Here is a 6,576-nt window from a genome sequence, read left to right as displayed (position 1 = left end):
GTCTCCCCCGCCCCCTCTTCCCCACTTCCTGCCCAGCTTTAAACTCGGGATTGGCGGCGCGGCGGCGACTTTGTAAACACGCCGCGCCTGCGGCGGTGGAAACTGGTTCTGTTTGGGCGCCTGGGGGAGGGGTGCACGCCCCTCGCCGTGGCTGGAGGTGGCGACCCCCTCCCCATCTCCCCAAAGACAGAAGCGAGAGGCGGCGGGAGAGAGTGTGTGCAGCCACAGTCGGTGCTCCGGGGGCCTCACCTGCCGAGGAGGTAAGCTCGAGGGCTGGAGAAGCCAAGATAAATGGGAGGCAGCGTCTGCCCTCTTCGCTGGGGCCTCCAAGCTGAGGCTGGACACCTGGGCGGTGGGTCTGAGGTGGGGGGGTTAAGGAGGTCATGGTGTCCTCATCACCTCCCGGTTGTCTCTCAAAGCTCGGGTCAGTTTCTTTCTGAGTTGCACGTGGCTGAAGGGCGGAGAAGCCCCCCAAAGCCCTGAGCTTTCTCTGTGTCTGCACAGCCACCCTCCAAGCTGATCTGGAAGCCCAGTGACCTCACTGGGCTGTCTGTTGTCGTTCTTCATACCTCAGAGACGGGGTGGGAGGTGGAAGGAGGGCAGAAGCCGTGTGGGCAGGGAGCCTTGGGGTCATCCTGCCAGCCAGGGCCGAGGGAGGAGGCCAGAGGACGGGACTGGAAAGAGGTACCTCTCAGTGGCGGTCCCTCTGGTGTCTGATGGGTACACAAGTGACGGCCTTACCCTCTTCTGTGTCTTCTAATGTGTCAACAAGAGGAATAACTGAAGAAATTGGTTGCTGTTACTGAGGGAGCCTTAATGTATTCATTTGCAAACATTGATTGAGCACCTACTGTGTGTGGGATTGGATGGGATGCAGAGCGTGCGGTGATGTTATTCATCCACAGTGATCTCGCCTGAGTCATAGAACAACAGAGACAAAGTGTCAAGTTGGGGTGGCTGGGAAGGCTTCAGAGAGAAGAGGACATTTGAGTTGGGTTCTGAATGATGAATAGTCACCAGGCAGAGAAGTGGGGGGAAGTCTTTGTGGGAACTTATTCTGCAGAGCTGGACTGAACCCTGACTGTGGTGTTGGGCATTGGGAAACAATAGGGACCCAGAAACAGTTCTTGCTCTCTTTAACCCACTGTCTAGACCTGAAGAAGAGACAGGAATGAACAGGATGAAATTTGGTGAAAGGCATGTTTCTGGGCTGGTCCCTAAGACCCCAGAAATTCCCAGCTAGGTGCAGCTGGGAGAGTCTACCCCACGGTGATGTAACAGTCATACAATCCTGGGGCACATACCACCCATCCCTGGTTGCTAGGACTGTTTCTTCTGACAAATCCTTGCTCTATGCCCCCCACCTCAATTCTCTTTGGAACTAGACATGAGTGAAAAGAACTGGATCTACCATTGCTTTCCTGAAGATTCTTCTGCTCTTTCAATTCCCAGGCTCATTTGAGAGATGGCTGACACGGTGAATTCTTTCACCCCCTGTTTGCTGTGGCTGCACTATCTGCACAGGCTAAATATTGGGGATATAATGGTAAACAAGTCAGAGCTTCTACTCCCCTGGAATTTAGGAGCAAAAGTATATCTGAGAATTCCAGCAGGATCCGTCCTTGAGACCATGACCTCCATGATCCCAAGTGCCTTTTCTTTCCCATTTCCTTTCTTCAAGGGTTCAGAATACTAGCTAAGGCTTATATAACACTGTCAGGTACTCTTCTAAATGTTTTAGGTGTAATGTCTCATTTAATCCTCCTAACAGTTCTATGAGGTAAGCACTAGGCTTATCTCCATCTTATAGATGAGGAAACTCAGGCATGGAGGAGATAATTTTCCTAAAGAGGACAGGGTTGGGATTTAAACCCGGGTCACTTGACTTGGGAGACCCTGTTCTTAACCATTTGGCTAGCCTGCCTCCTTGACTGACCACATGGAATGTGCCCTTGAGCCAGGGGCTTAGGAGTTTCCAAAAGGGAGTGTATGGTCCCGTGTCTCGGGTGATACAGAGGAGAGCAATCTGTTAGCTGAGTGTGGGCGCTGGTGCTGTTTACAGGGAGCCCCAGCAGGCCTGGAGTAGGGTTGTGGGGACTACACAGAGCTGGTATCCTTTCCTAATGGCCGTGTGTGTGTGTGTGTGTGTGTGTGTGTGTGTGTGTGTTTTCTCCTGAGTAAGCCTCAGTCACCAAGAGGAACAAACCAAGGTTTGATGCAAGAAAGATGCATGGAGGTGATGTGCCAGAATCTGGGGAGATGGGAAACCAAGATACCTCTTTTGCTGGGAATCTTTAAGAGCAGAGACCCTCAGATTCTGGATTCCAAGGGGAACAATCCAGCTTTGTAGCCGAGTAAGGAAGATGGTCAGGGAGTAGAAGCAATCTTAAGATGCGCACCTTACTTCCTCATAGCTGTTGCATCCCAAAGCTGCATCCGAAAGCTGCGTCCACGCATCTGACCCCATCCCTCTAGGCAGACTGGGACTTGCCCATGATGCCAGCTGGGCCACAGGGCAGAGGTTCCATGGATTCCAGCCATTTTTCCACTACTTTTCTGAAACTCTAGATTTCTCACATGAGCCCTCTAAACAGATCTGGGGAGGCCCAGAGGCTGTCCCTCTCGGCCTGCAGTCAAACTACCTCTAGCCTCTGTCTTTGAGGGAGGGGTGTGGGTTGGGGGGATGGGTGTTGATGCTGGGAGTTGAGGGTAGAGGGTGGCCACACCGAGATCACTGGTAAGCAGGATGTGAAGGTCAGAACTATGTGGACCTCTAGGCCACTCCTCTACACAGACACGCTCCTTCCTCCTCATCGTAGGGTGGGGTGCGATGGAAGCCTCCGCATGCCCCAGCCCCCTGCCCCAGGCGCTGTTCTCTAGGTTGAGAACAGGTTGTACTCTTGAGAAACCACAAGAGGAAGTTTAGGGAGGGCTGGGGGTGGGGAAAGTTCTGGGGCCCCTGCCAAGTTTCCCTTTCTCTGCTGAGCCGGAGGTGTGTTTATTTTGGTGTGTTTCTCTTGCCCTCAAAGACATTTAAATTTTAAACCCTCTGAGTGTCAAAGAACTGTCAAGGCCTGCCGCATTACGGTGTGTGTGTGTGCTTATGCGTGTGTGTGTTTATGCGTGTGTGTGTGTGTGTGTTTATGTGTGGGTCGGTGGGGGTGTGGAGGTGGTCAGACACCCCTGGAAATGGGATTGCAACAAGGTACTCATTTGTTGGATTTCACCTGGGATTTGTGCTGGATGGGAAAGGCTAACTAACTGCACAAAGTCTTCTTTTCTCCTCTCTGCCCTTTCACCTTATTCCCCAAAGCGCTCCCTACAGCCCCAAACACGAGAAAAATGTGGTTATAATGGCCACTTAGGAGCTGAATGATGTTGCCAGGAGCTGTCCTAAGTGTTCTACCTGCCTTATCTCATTTGATATTCACTGTAACTCCAGGTAGTAAATGCCTCTATTCCCAATTTACAGATGAGGAAACTGAAGCTCAGAAAGGCTTAGAAGCTTGCCTGAGTTCACACGGCTGGTAAGCGGCAGAGCCCAGATTTGAACACTGGTCTATCTGACTTCAGAGCCTGTGCTCTTGACGTCTATTTAATCCTCAAATTAGAGCATCAACTTCCCCAACATATCAGACCCTGCACAATAGGAGGTTGAGATCCAAAGATGTTTTAAAATGGTGCTGCTAGTGTGGGGAGGGGGTGGTTTGGGTTAGAATTGGAAGAGAGATTCTCTGGAAGTTAATATATTAAAAAAAGATACCCAAGGGAAAGGAAGATGTAGTGGGTGAAAGGTTAAGGCCAAACTCTGGAATTTTGAAGCAGATGGGGAGAAGATTTGGGAGGGATATTGTAGCTGTGTTCAAACATTTGAAAGGTTGCCTTTGGTAGCCCCCAAGTAGGGGACTGGTGGAGACAGATTTCCAAAAAACATAAGCATTTTCTAACAGATAATTGCCTAATCCCCTTCTGCAGAAGTGAGTTCGTCATCTAGGGGAGTCTAGAGCACATGCCTGGGAGGGGCTTTTGTGAGCAAGAAGGCCTCAGAGCCCCTTCCACCTCTAAGCCTCCCATGTGATTATTGACCTGCTTCCCTCCCCATCTGTCCACCAGGTGGAGCTGTTGCCCAGTGTGTGGCTCCAGGGCTGCTGGATGGGGTCAAGAGCGCCACCTGGTCCTTCAGCCACCAGCTGGTTTCCTGGGGCCTATCCCCCACCCCTTTCTCAGCAATCTACACGCCAGGGACCAGAGAGCCACTTTTGACCCAGCACAGCCCCTGTAAAATGCGCTCTCAGGTTTCCTCTGGGCTCAGGCCAGAACAAGCAGGCCTCCGCCCCTGGGGCAGTCTCCCTTCCCCAGGTCAGGGATTCCCCTCCCTCCCTCCCTTCTCTTGCCCCTCCTTGACCTTCCTTTGCCCTGGAGGTAGAAGGATCTGTGTCAGGAGCAGAGGGCAAGACCAGCACCCCTCCTGGGCATGGCCTTTCCTAGCATTCGAGGGCATGACACCCATGTCATGTCATCTCTTTTAAGATACTCGAAAGCCGCACCTCTCGGAAACTATTTGCCCTCAGCGGCCTGACCAGTTCTCCCACCCTGCTTAGAACAACCCCAGGACAGCCACTCCTAAGGAGAGACAGCAGGGGCCCAGACGTTATCCCTAAGAAGGAGGGGCAGCAGAGGGCTTGCCTGGTGCCTCGTTTGTTGACCCAGATCTGCTTGCTGTTCTCTGCCCCCCCCAACCCTCGCCGCCCCTTAGAAAGGCCCAGGGCCACTGGGGCCCCAGGGGCACAGCAGGCAGGGCCCTGCGTGTGCCAGGACAGAGGGTGCAATTCCAAGCCTTGTGGCCAGAGGGCACCATAGAGGCCAGGCCCAGAGAGCAAGGCCATAACCAGCATGTTTCAAGCACTTAGGAACTCACTACCCACCACCCTGTCAGGCAGGAGGCCCGTTTTATAGAAGAGCAAACCAAGGCACCGAGGGTTAAGCAGCTGGCTTCCATGTACACAGCAAGACAGTGGTGGAGCTGGAAGTCTGACGTGGCCGTTTGGCTGTAAAGTTTGTGCGCATGACCACTAATCCGTGCTTTCTCTCATGGGGTGGCTCAGAGGGGCCTGTGCTCAGTGCAGAAACCACCCAGGTTTGAGTCCTAGCTTGGCTTCTTCCTGGCTGTGTGAAACTCAGTTTCCTTACCTGTCAAGTGTGTGTAACTGTAGTCCCTACCTCACTGGCTCATTGTGAGGATTAATCATACTGATATTCGTCGAGTGCTTACAATATGCCAGGTGTGATCTTTTTTCACTGTAGAATTTTTTTTTTCTTTTTTTTTGGCTGCACCATGTGGCTTGTGGGATCTTAGTTCCCTGACCAGGGATTGAACCCGTGCCCTCGGCAATGAAAGTGTGGAGTCCCAACCATTGGACTGCCAGGGAAATTCCCTTGCCAGGTGTGAAATTTTTGTGTCCTCACAGCAGCTCTGTGAGAGAGGTACTATCATTATGTCTTCACAGACAAGGAAGCTGAGGCACAGAGTGGATACACAGAGCAAGGAGCCGAGGCTTCAGGGCCCACGCTCTGCACCAGGCTTAGGAGGTAATATACTCAAAGCCCCGCCAAGTGCCAAACAGGTCATAAACCCTTATATGTGATACCTCTGTCACCATCATATCATTATCACAATCATCTCCCAGACTGAGCTCCTGGGGCTGGGCATGGAGGGCTGTCCAGAAACAAGGGGGCAGCCCTGGTTTCTTTCCTCACCATCCCACCAATGACTTCATCTCATCCTCTTTTCTAGAATAAAAATCGGCCCACCAGTTCTGGCCTGTGGTCAGACAATTGGACAAAATAGTTGAAATTGGGACAGAAACTCCCAGTTCTGGCCCCAGTGCTGTCTGCTCCAGCTCGCCCTGCCTTCTGTTCTCTGTTCTCTTCCCTCCAGGCTGCGTCTCCTGGCCCCTCCTCTGGGGGCCCCGAGCTCTGGGAAAGGAAGCCGGAGCAGGGCCTCTGACAGATGCAGACCTTGGGCTCCAACTTGGGCTCCAGCTGGAGGTGTTAGAGGCTGTGGGAGGAGGAGAGGACTGGCCAGGGGATGGGAGGATGGGGCACAGAGGGCCCCGAGGCTGCCTTCCCCTGTCTGTTCTTCACAGACTCTTCTTCCTGAGCTCTGGTTTATTAAGCTCACTCTGCTGGGTGCTGAGGAATCAGCTTGGAATAAGACGCCAGAGAGCATTTACTCTTCTCTGGCAAGTGGATATCACAAGCTGTCTTTGGATTATGGAGGGGAAGAGTGCTGTTTCCTCCCAACACCAGGCCCCTGAGTCAGGGCTGCTTTTTCCTTTCCTTCCAGCCCTATTCCCTTTTCTCTAAGCAGGATCTACTACAGAACCACAAACTTGGAGACTGTTCAGAGGTGGAATCTATTTTCATCCCAGTGAGTGAGGATCTTGGGGTTATAAACTCTCAGATGTACTGGATGACTGAGCGTAGGCCAGGGTGTAGAACATTCTAGTAGTTTTCCCAGGCCCTCTCTCTTTTTCTTTCCAGTCAGCTGGTACCTGCTGGTCTTAGGGGCAACCA

At 52.4% G+C, this 6,576-nt stretch overlaps 1 protein-coding gene across 2 annotated transcripts in view; it reads left to right on the top strand.

The window, feature by feature from the left end:
- The first annotated feature begins 70 nt into the window (after positions 1-70).
- Positions 71-6,576, top strand: part of CCND3 (cyclin D3) — an 81,032-nt gene continuing 74,526 nt past the window's right edge. For both annotated transcript variants that reach the window (XM_068556940.1, XM_068556939.1), the window contains exon 1: positions 71-260. The gene's annotated coding sequence lies outside the window, so the exon portion shown is untranslated. The remainder of the gene's footprint in view (positions 261-6,576) is intronic.

This window comes from Eschrichtius robustus, chromosome 12 (assembly GCF_028021215.1).
Source record: "Eschrichtius robustus isolate mEscRob2 chromosome 12, mEscRob2.pri, whole genome shotgun sequence".
In the NCBI taxonomy this organism is placed as follows: domain Eukaryota; kingdom Metazoa; phylum Chordata; class Mammalia; order Artiodactyla; family Eschrichtiidae; genus Eschrichtius; species Eschrichtius robustus.
This window is presented reverse-complemented; position numbering and strand designations above follow the sequence as displayed.